Source organism: Carassius auratus, chromosome 12, assembly GCF_003368295.1.
Source record: "Carassius auratus strain Wakin chromosome 12, ASM336829v1, whole genome shotgun sequence".
NCBI lineage: Eukaryota > Metazoa > Chordata > Actinopteri > Cypriniformes > Cyprinidae > Carassius > Carassius auratus.
The window spans coordinates 14,692,473-14,704,906 of record NC_039254.1 but is presented as its reverse complement, the minus strand read 5'-3'; the positions used below and the strand labels follow the sequence as shown (position 1 = coordinate 14,704,906).

Here is a 12,434-nt window from a genome sequence, read left to right as displayed (position 1 = left end):
CAACTGCATGAGATTATATTTCTATATGTGTACATACAGTATGCAAAACAGAGGTCAAGAGAGTTCATAGTTAGAAAGCTTAGTATGATGTGTCAGTCAAAAATCAGTTTAATGAACATCATCTCACAGAAACTTGTAAAGGAAAAAAAGAACAATCTCCAAACTTCTTGAATAACAAAAAGTCATTAAGCTTTTAAAGCTGTTACTATGAGTAATGAGGAAAAATTAACAGCAATAATAGAGTTATCCGCTCGTTTCAATCTGGGACAAAAGCATAGGAAGCAAAGCACCGGGATATGGTCTGCAAAGAAAAAATTCAATGGCAGCATGCAGAGAGACTGCACAGACCTTCCGGCCCATTAACCCAATTGGTTTGAGAGAGTGTGTGTGTGTGTGTGTTTGTGTGTGCGCGCACATCAACTCTTTGTAGAGTGTAAACTCTAGATATATGCCAGTATTTGAAGTCCTGTCAAGTTTAGAGTCAACATGAAAAGGCATTTTCAACCCATTTTCAACCCATAATGTGGTTCATGTAAAAAAGTAGGACAGCACTTGATTGTATCTATCAAAAATGGATTAGATTGTAAAAAGTTGACTTCTCTTGCAGAATACAGGCAGACATAAATGTGACTTTGGAGAGCCACTCACCTCCTGAAACACGGCCAACACACGCTGGTTGAAACTCAAGCAGCCTTGGTGATGTGATGTCTCATAAAAAGGTCATTTTTGAGAGAGAGCAAACACATTTTGATCAAGGTTTGTGAAGATAAACTTTTATGGAGGATAAATTGTGCACAATAAGACCAAGGAGAACATGCATTAGGTAGTCAGTAGGGTCAGTTTCCGTGTTGACTCGAAACTCAGATTCTGCTTGCCAGAAGAAATTAATCAATAGAGATCCAACAAGAGCTGATGATGACAGTTCTTACCTAACTGTCTGAACTCTTCTCACAACCAGTGACCCTTGTTTAAATGGTAACTTAGTTCTGAAGTAAACTCCATTCTTGTTGCATGAAATTAAAGAGCCTTTCAGTTGCTTACGTTAGCTTAAGATGCCACTTAAGAAAAAGAGCAAATTTGACCACCAGCCAAGTTTGCCTGATCTTTAGTACATCGAATCATCATTAAAAGCACTAGAACCGCAGTCAAAGGATATCAGTGCTGTGTCTTTCTTCAAAACCAAACCCAACAAAATAACACTGTACTGTTTTTATGTGGCTAATTATTTTAGATTTTATATGTGCATTTATGGATGCACATTTATCATGGGTCATTCCATCTCAAGTGGTCCAAAAATTGGTTGCTTGATTTCTCATTTTCCTATTTAATGATTACCACTGTTTATAAATATTTCTAAACCGCCAGTATTTTTCTTTCTCTTTCTTTTTTCTTTTTACTCTGCAACGGAATTAGTTGTGGATTACTGTGATGTGACTCTCATTCTGACGGCACCCATTCACTGCAGAGGATCCACTGGTGAGCAAGTGGCATAAAGCTAGTTTCTCAGAATCTATTTCAGTGAAGAAGCATCTACATCTTGGATGTTGGTCTTAAGCATATGTGGTAACTGTTGAACCATTGCTCCACCATTATGCTTTTTGAAAAATATAACTTAGCTTTGACGAATAGTCATTACAAATATGATTTCGCCCCAGTCTCAAATCACACCCTCAGTCCCAGGGATCTTCCTACAAATCCCTATTTTTGTGGCGTTTTGTTGCACGGACTGTAGACACAACAGCAAAGGCAATAACACCACAAGTTCACATCAAGTGCATCATTTAGACATGTTCTACAAATTCAAGTAAGTACTCAGAAAGGTTGAGCTGAGTTTTCATGTAATTCTTTCTTCGAAGCTAGTAATTAAAAGCAGTAAATAGTAATTAAAAACTTTTTTCTTGACATGCTGCAATATTAACACATTTCTTCTTTTTTATTTTATATATATATATATATATATATATATATATATATATATATATATATATATATATTAATAAAAAAATGTAAAAAATAATAATAATTTATCAGAAAAATCAACTTATTTATTTAAATATTAAATATTACATTTTCATGCATCCCTCACAGCTTATAGAAGATGTTTCGAAAGAAAACATTTCACATAGTTATTCAGACACTATCCTTTTTCCTTTAAAGATCCTGTTCTTCGTGATCCCATGTTTCAAACTTTAGTTAGTGTGTAATGTTGTTGTTAGAGTATAAATAATATCCGTAAAATTCTAAAGCTCAAAGTTCAATGCCAATCGAGATATTTTTTAACAGAATTTGACTACAAAAAATGACCTGTTTGGACTACACCCCTCTATTTCCTGCAGTAATGATGTCACTATCAGTTTTTTGACTAACCCCCACCCACATGAATACACAAAAAAGGGGGCGTGGTCTTGTTGCGGAGAAGAGGAAAAGCTGCGTTTGTAGAGTGTGTTTGTTGCCATGTCGTCGAAACGCTGTTATTTTCATCTCGGAATCCAATCACCTTTGTTTGGCCTTCACAGGGACGCTTTACTTAGAGATTAATGATTACAATTTATGTTTAACTCAGTTCCCGAAAATTAAAATCCACATGAAAAACTATGTGCAGCACATTTTGCTGAGGACAGCTTCCTCAATCTCAATCAGTTTAATGCCGGATTCGCACAAAGATTATTCTTAAAAGATGGAGCAGTTCCCTCTTTGCCTGGAGAAGGCATTGTTTAAGCATCAACGAAAGCGCATTATTGTAAGGCAAAAGCACATTAAAATCATGTGCGAGCGTGAATCTATCCGCTCGCATGCAGATTTTCTTTGCTCTGTAAACAAAACCAGATGCGCGTGCTCAGATCATATTAAATCTTTTCGCAACTTTCTATTTATAACCTTTTCTGTTCTCATCTTTTTACTGCGTGCAGTGTGAACGTTCTGATCCGTTAACATGGGCTCGAAAAAAAAACCTGGAATGTGAACCTGGAGTTAGGCATATGCCCAGTCTGCTCTGTTCTCGCGCTCCACTTAGGCGCTCTGCATCCTGATTGGTTCAGTTAACATACTGCGGGAGGCCGGGGCCACGGAAAATCATGCTATAAAGCGATTTAAAAAATCGAGCACACTCAAATCACGATTTTATTTCTATTAATCGCACAGCCCTAGACAGAACCCAATAATATATTTCCGGATGCTTTATATTTGACTTCAGCTGTGTTCAAGGAGTTCACCCCTGTCATCTCACATGTCTGCAAAGTTTCTGGATGTTTCATTTTTCAGACGGGGCTTGTCATCTCCAGCATTCCTTAATCGCCACAAACAGAGGTGCCAATGACAAACAAATAAAGCCTGGGAGAACACGACTGGACCTTCAAGGTATTGTCATGCTAACGTGTCCCCATCAATGTGCTTTAACAGGAGTGACCCTGTTTGGCATAAAACAAGATCCAAACTGCTATCGGTCACGCATAGAAGGGCCTGACTGTCAAGAAGCAATAGAGTCAGAAGTACTGAATTATGCTGGAAGGTTTCTACAGCAGTTATCAATACTGGCAGCTGAGCAAAGAATCAAGGGAAGGTGAATCTGACATTTTATCACTGTGCAGGAGAACCTCAGCAGTTAAAACAGCACAGCGCAGCTGTATGGGACAGAATTAAGGGAGTAATTCTGGTATGGTCTCAACTAGATCGTTCTGAGACAGCGTTATTAGAGATAACTAAAACCATAAAAAACATTGTTGAAATTACTACTTAAAATTAAATAAACATTAACTGAAACGTCAACTTAAATAAATTCTAAAACAAAATGTAATTACATTTCAATTTATTTAGCTAAATATATATTTTGTTTTATTTCAGTTAGTTATCAAGATAAATTTCACTTTATTAACTAAAATAACTCAAAATAAAAAATAATAAAAATGATTAAAAAACAACTAAATCACTAAACCTTTAACTAAAATTAAAACAAAACAAAAAAAAAAACTAATTCAAATTATTAATGACAACTATAATATTATCTCACACAGTTGTCAGAGTTTAAAGGAACTGATGAAAGATTAATTGAAGGGGAGGAAAGAAGAAACTGTACTAAAGTATTGCTTTAGTATTGATATAGTAAAAGTATTGCTACTTAAGGAATAATTCACTTGAGTAAAAAGTAAAGAGTAAAAAAAGTAGTTTGCTGAAAAACTACTCAAGTTACTAAGTTACAAAGTACTTTAGTATTATTTGTCTATATTTACCCAAAATGAGATGATGTGAGGATTGTACTTTAGGATTAATTTACTTTAATGTCTGTTTCACAACGGAGACCCAGGAAATCTCTATTATGGACAAATGCATCAGATATCACTACAGCTGAATAACATGCAGATAGAGATGCTCTGACTGATGAAATATGGAAGACATCAAACACCCAATTGCAATGCAACGCTAATTGCCATAGCTTGTATCACAAAGATTTTATAAAAAATATTTTCTGTCTAACTGTGATAAGAAGCAACATGGAACCACAGAAGCTAACTGTTTCAAACACTACTGATGTTATATAGTGATTTTGGAGCAAAACATGATATTATTTTCCTTATTTTAAATCCTTATTTTGATTCTAATAATGTAAAACATTATAATTATAATAAATAATTTAATAATGAAAAATCTTAGATATCATTATTCTTATTGCAAAATATTTCCTTGTTAGCTGAATACTCTGAATAAAAATCAACAGGCTAAAGAACACTTACACAAGGATATGTGTACATCAGAGAAAACACAGAAATGGGGGACAAAAAAAAAATATATAACTTTTGACTTTTGTCTAATTGACAGGTGTTTTTTTATGTATTTTAACTGGATAAGATAATTTATAATTTGTATTCTATACTATTCTGTATTTTCCTAAATATAATTTTAGAATTGGTTTATACAAACACATGAGGCAGAATAGTTTCTATACTGTATTAAATGTTATTTAAAATTAGCACTGGATTATTCATATACTATATTTATGATCTCAAAACGACCTGAAATTACCTTTTTTTAGCTAATGCCTTTGTCCATATTAGGGCTTTCCTGCATGTCATATGTTATTATATATGATTTCTACTAGGCCGTTTTGGACATTCTGCGTGAGAGCGCCTTTCGGCTTCAAGTCTGAATGAAATATGCACTGCATGAGAGTGTTTAGCGCTCAGTAATATCCATATCATCTCGTTTTGGATTAGAATAAATGGTCAGGTCATACATAGACTACCTTGTTTATACGCCCATGTGCTCACACATCCAGAGCAGGCACACAGAAAAAGTGATTTTAAATGTATTAACACATAAATCATGGTCCAAATGCACGTAAAATGCATGCGCTCTTATTTCAGTGTTGTTGTTAATAGGGCCTTTCGCACCACTTTAGTTCCAGAACTAAATGTACAGTACTAAAGTACTGTACCAATTTTGCGCCAACTATTTCCCAGTACAATTTAAAGGGTTGCATTCGCACCGACCTTGTGTACTAGGACGTGACGTAAGCCAGTCGACAGCGATGTCATTTGTGCGAAGCGTTCAACAACAGAGACAAAGAAGAACAACGTTAACAACAGGAGGATGGAGGACGCTGTGATCTGAACTGTCGCAGGAGAGAACTGAAGATGAACACCAAGTTGAGCCAGATAACGAACGTAAGATTGACTCCTTCTCCGTTTTCGGATCATCAGTAGTGATGGGAACAGCAGTTCAGGCAGTGTACTGTTTGAGTAAATTAATTGAATTGAGGGAGTGTCAGCCACATTAAAAAAGTTAACAGCTTAAGTCATTTGTGGATTAATGCTTATTGGAGACGGGAACCGTTTAAAACGATTCGGTTTGATTTGTTGAACTGGTTCAAGAAGATCCAGTTACATCTAATGATTCGTTCGCGAACCGGACATCACTACACTGCAGATCCGGAAGAGAAGACAATGCTATTTTTGGACCAAAATGTATTTCCGATGCTTCAATAAATTGTAACTGACCTTCTGATGTCACATGGACTACTTAGATGATGTTTTTCTTACCTTTCTGGACAGTATATGTATCGTACACATATTTTCAATGGAGGGACAGAAAGCTCTTGGACTAAATCTAAAATATCTTAAACTGTGTTCCTAAGATGAACCGAGGTCTTACGGGTTTGGAACGACATGAGGGTGAGTCATTAAATGATATATTTTTTGGTGAACTAACCCTTTAACTTAATCAAATCAAAAGGAAATTCTAAAAACATAACAGGGGAAAATTGTTTCATAACAGTCAACAACAGAGATGAGGAGTGACAATTCACATTTTTCCCCATAAAAATATTCAGACATCTTAAGCAAAACTGCAAAGGAGTTAAGGGGACAGGCCAAAGCTGCTTTGCTTTCAGGCTCGAGTGTGGCAGCATTCCAGAAAACTAGTTGAAATATATGCCATCACTAACAAAGGCAATGTAACAAAGTGTATTGCTGGCTAAAATGGAATTAGATGTGATCCAGCGTTGGTGCTGAGCTAACACCCAATAGAGCTAGATTAGCTAAAAAGCAAAATGAATGAAATAGTCAGCTAATCTGCTGATGTAGGCGCACTGGGCCTCAGAACCAGCTAATGCATCCACTGTGATTAGGCTTCGTAAAGTGTAGGGGAAATAAGTACTGATGGTATCAGATACAAGTACAATGGTATTACTGTTATATGCTATGGTACTAAATTTTCAGTTTCTATAGCCACACTACTGAGCGCGTGTGTGTGTGTGTGTGCATTAGCTGCTACCCTCACTCTCTAGTGCTGTCATGTCCGTTCACGTAACGTATCAGACACCCCATCATTACCTTGCATCTCTCTTCATGTCAACACCCAGACAGCCTTTAACTCACACTTATTCTAACTCCAGCCATTCCCATGCATCCATTACAGACAAACCAAAGTCCTCATGGCAGAATATCATCTTTTTAGACCATATTTCAATAGCTATAGACCAAAATTTTCACAGCTAAAAATAAACAGCCAAAACAGCAAAACCAATTAAAGCTATAAATGTCAATAGCAACTAGAATAACTTATGTATTAGGTAAACATTTATATATAGTATATTAATAGTCAAAATCTGTCAGTGGGTTAGTTGTGTATAGGTTTAGAGCTGAAACAACGAATCGATTTAATCGATTAAAATCGATTATTAAAATAGTTGTCAACTAATTTAGTAATCGATTCGTCGCTAAATAAATTTTATTTGCCATAAGCGGCTCATTTCGTGCATATTTCAAATCTGCGGTGACCAAAGTGTGGCAGTAATGAGCCACCGGAGGTTTTACTCAGCCAGTACAGCAGGTGAAGTAGCGAATAGCCAATAGCTGGCCTCGTTTTATGTCACGTGCTTCCCGAACAGCGTCTCTGCAGCATTCAGCGGGAAGTGGGAGTACTTTACTTTGAGCCTTCAAAATGAAGAGTAACCTGTAAACTCTGCACTACTGAACTGTTTAAGGGGCCGTTCACATATCGTGTCTTTTGCGTGCTCAAGTTCGTTATTTCCTATTTAGGCGCGCAGTATGCACTCTCATAATGGAAGCGACGCGGTCGCGACACGCACGCGGTGCGATGCGCCCGTTTTTCCAGGCGCGTCCACACCGCATCCATTTATCCTTTGCTGAAATTTCCGGGTCTTCATGGAGAGGGCACGTCATGGAGAGAGCACGTCATGGTTGCTTAGCAAAGGCAGACGCCTCAGGGGCGCTTCTGCCCGAGCGCTTTGGAAAGAAGGAGAAAGCGGCGCGCCTAGCGTTTTCCACGCGTTTTTAGGTGCGATATGTGAACGGCCCCTAAGAATTTTATTTGTGCAGATTCTCCAGTACAAGGGTTGTTTGCAAATGTTTAGTCGTAAAAGCTGATAACATTGCTTTTTAACAGTTAACATTTAAAGCTTTACAAACATGTTATGTGATCAGTTTGTCGTTTACCAGTTCATAATTCAGACTTGCAGCCTAATTATGACTGAATGAGAGAGGTAAATGTTTGAGTATATTTAAAATGCACTTCTTTTCTAAGTATTCACTGCTCTTTTTCACACAGCAGGTTTTTTGTATGTGTCCCAATTTTTTTTTTTTTCTGGACAACCTTCTGATGGATTTTACTTTAAATTGTGAGTTCCATTCAGGTTTCATGCCATTGGCACTTTTTTTCGAAGGATTGTTTACAATTTCACAGCATAAGCTATACAGCTTTTTCCCAGTAAATAATAAAATACAATGCACTGCAATTTTATTCTGTTTTATCCTTATACTTCGTGAAAATATGTTCTCAAAGATTCCTTAAGCTTTGTTTGGGATGTTAAACTACTTTAGGAGCTCTAAGGACTGCCATGGTGAAAACAATATTTGAAATCTCCTTGTGAATTTTGCTAGAGTATGGGTCAGTGTTTTGATTGCAGAAGAGTTCGACAAAGGATTACTAACATAATAAAACAACTCCAGGTATATTTTTGATGAGGATATGACAATGCAAAATGGTTAAAATCTCTTAAAAATCTATGCTGAATGATAAAGACCCTTTATTAATAATTTACTTGGGGGAAAAATGGAAAAAACTAAAATATAAGTACATAAACCGATTAATCGTAAAAATAATCGACAGATTAATCGATTATCAAAATAATCGTTAGTTGCAGCCCTATATAGGTTTATACTGTTTTACTTCATTGCTGTATGTCTGTATTTATGTAGCACCGGGGTCCTGTGAAGCACGCCATTTCATTCCACTGTATGTCCACACATGTAGTGGAATGACAATAAAGCTCAACTTGACTTGACTTTACTTGAAATTACTCTAGAGAGGAACATTTTGTACTATATTACATCACCTTACTTAAATTGATAGTGATTACTTCATCATTTAACATGATTGAACAGATCTTAGTTTTCGAGTACTGATTATTAAATGTGTTTTTTTTTACATTATTGTGCTTTCATTTTTTTATTTTTTTGGCTAAATGAAAACCTTTGGTTTTTGTGTTTCTATTAAAAAATTATGCATCACTATATTTCATAATGTCTTGCATCAAGTATTGCAAAAACTGCAACTTAAATTATTCAAATGTTTTTTAATTGCATTTAAAAATATATATCATTTTAAATTAGATTTTTTTTTATTAAAGTTTTAATCTGATGATCTTTCAAAATTCAAATGTTGTTTCAAAATATCAAATATTATTATTTTTGGTATGCATGTATTGTACTAATTGTGTGTATTATAACTTTTTAATTAATGTTAAAAGTTTTTTTTTTTCATATTTCAGGAGACATTTTTGGAATACTTTTGAGAGAATTTAACAAGAAATATTTGAGCCTATGTTCAAGACAAAATTTTAAGCCCTGTTCAGACTACATGATTTTAGCCTGATTTTGCCAAAATCTGCTTGATGTAGGGTGTCATGGGGAATTGTATATGACAATGGGCATCATCAATAATTTCATCTCGTGTAGCGTGTCAAAGTGCACAACACTTTTGCAATGCTTCAACACAGAAAGACTAGCATGTTAAATTTTTTTTCGCCGTACACAACAAATTCCATCACTGGCCAATAGGAGCACAGAAGTGTCTTTGTGCGAGCTTTCAAACTAGCTGAGACAATGGTAACGGTCCTGCTAGGTGGAATTTTACAATGGAGGAAATGTTCGTGAAGCTACAGCAACAATACTCCTGCATTTATGATGAGGGAGTACCGCGAGTCGTGACAGTGAAAAAAGGTCAAATAAAAACTATTTTACTTCAGTTCTCTGTGACAGTCCGAACAGTCCTCTTCGTGCCATCCAGATTTGTTTCCATTGTCAGGTTTTCTTTGTTTTTTGGGCTTTACTGATGACAACACAGACAACACTGGCAAAACACGCTGTTTGCTAGCCATTGTTTGTTTACACTCGTACAGTAGCACCTTCTGTCTAGTCCCACTGTATCAATGACAGCACACACATTGTTAAAAAGACATGCGAAGAATGGTCGTGTAGCATCATATAATCTGACATGTTTCTTGTTCACGAAAGGACAAAATCACATAAAACTCACACAAGTGACTGTCGTAACCAAAAAAAAAAAAAAAAAACAATAGTGTAGTCTGTACAGGCTTTAGTTGATTTCACACTTTGGTATTTTTTTCCAATTTGAGCACAAATGGAGATTTTGCTGAGATTTGTTCTGAAAATCTAGAAGAGATGTGAGATTTCTCTGAAAAGCATGGGACTAAAGCAAAAGTCTCATTACTAAGTTTCAACTAGGGGGCCAGGACTCCAGAAGACCCAAATAAATCTTAAAATGATTTAAAATTAGTCATCATGCTAAAACACACACAGATGTAGAACTGCTTGTGAGTTCACGTCCACTATGGAGACTCCAGCACAGGTACAGTAACATCCCCTCACATCACACCTCACTGAATCCATCGGCATTTCAAAAGCTGCTCTTATGATTTCTGTTTCCAGACCAACGGCCTTTATGCCACTATGACAGAAATAAATGCTTACTACTTCACTCACTCGCTCACTCACTTACTCATTCCCAAGCAGAAGCGGTTACTGTACTGGATGACTGAATAGCGAATGCCTTTGGGATACATCAGTGATTTAAAGCTTTAGTAATATCTGTCAAATGCATTTTGAGAACAACGAATTTAAAGGAAAAAGAGGCTTACTTTGCAATTAGATTAATCTCTGGGACATCAAGACAGTAAGTCACTCTCAACAAAACATGAGAGTAAAGAATTAACAGATCTATGGTCCATAACTAAACTACAGAAGCCCTCTAAAAAAAAAAGAGAGAGAGAGAGAGAGAAATGTCATGCCTGCATTTGTTTCCTTATGCATTGGGAACATAATACTGAAGTTATAAAGCCTATGCTGTGTCAGCCTGAGTGCTTTCTCAAATGTGCTCTTGGAAAACTAGTAAAATCTTATTTTTCTTTTGCTTATTCATAACATTTTCAGCTACTATATTGAAGGATGTATATCTGCAGTAAAGATGAATAACTTAGAGCTGTTGTAAGCGATTTCTGGACCCCTAGCTGCACCAAACACAATTGCAAATATAACTAGATTTGTGCATGTTCTGAAGAAATGCTCACCTATGCAAAACTCACTGCAGCGAGGCCAGTTTCTAGAGGGTTATTGCTAGGGAATTGGTTAGCAGTTGCAAGTGTGTTGGCCCACCCTGAAGTCTTGATTATATTTTGGACTAGATATGGCCCTGATCCCTCCATTCAAATTTCTGTGTGTTTTTTGGCTGTTTTACCGTCCACCCATTTAAAAAAAGGTAAATCACTTAGAAAATTTTTAGAGCAACTCTCTAAATAATGTAAGTACATGTAGTACAAAGGATGATGTGCTGGATGAGTAACAGAATGTGAGTTGAATGCTAAGGTAGGGTTTGTTTAAATCTCTAAACCGGTGGTTCACAACCTTTTTGCCTCCATTGCCCCCCAATGTCCAAAACAATAAAGCTCCCATGACTTTTTCCATTTAATCATGATTGACTAAGATTAAGGATAATGACAATTTCAAAAGGTGAACCACAGCCCTAAACCTAAGTATGTGCAACAGTATTAGTCTAAAAATAGAAACACCACTAATGACTGTTTTTATATAATAAGGTTTCAGAATTTTAAATCCCATTAATTTTCTCCACAGGGGAACTGATCTTTAACAATAATTTAGAAACCATTGAAGACATGCCAATGTGAGCTGCAAGGTTCTGTTGACGCCATCATCCTGCATAATCTTAAAGTTTTTTAAAATGTTTAACAGTGGAATTAAAAATAAAAAATTGTGAAAAACTACATTACCCATGATTCTGGAAGCACTTCATGGGATTACAGTCATTTTCCTCAATAAAGTACAGCTTTGCCCTTTTGTCTGATTTTCAAATACATTTTGCTTCAAATCAAACTTTATAATGTTGGGATTTACCTTTTAGCTGGATGGCATGCTTTGTAACTCTTTTATAAAGTTAAAAATATATTACGTGAGGAAATGCCCCCCAAAAAAACAAAGCCGCTAAAAAAAAAGGGGACTTGTTGCACTCTATCGCTCAGAAAACAGGCCCAGCCACTGGCTTAGTTCCACTTTTACAAAATTAGGCTTCTAATAGTGCTGTTTGCTGAAGAGAGACAGAATATCCCAAAAAAAAAATCTATATTCAATATCAACACTCAAATGTAACATTCATATAACAAAATCCACCAACAGTTAAACCTCAGCCAAATGATGATTACCATCACAGTTATAGATGTCACTTTTAAAAACTTTTTACAGAATTTACGCAAACATACCATAAAAATAAACGTTCATTTAATTTAGCAAATTTGTAAATCTTAAAAATGTCTGCATTTTATGAGTATCAGCTAAATTTAACACCCTAAATCCGTAAAGTAATTTTTCACATCAAGCACCATTTTACTA

General features: G+C 35.8%; 1 protein-coding gene across 2 annotated transcripts in view; it reads right to left on the bottom strand.

Moving 5' to 3' along the window:
* The window catches only part of LOC113111932 (ankyrin-3-like), a 159,008-nt gene that overhangs the window by 115,486 nt on the left and 31,088 nt on the right, over positions 1-12,434 (bottom strand). The gene's annotated exons all lie outside the window — the stretch shown is intronic.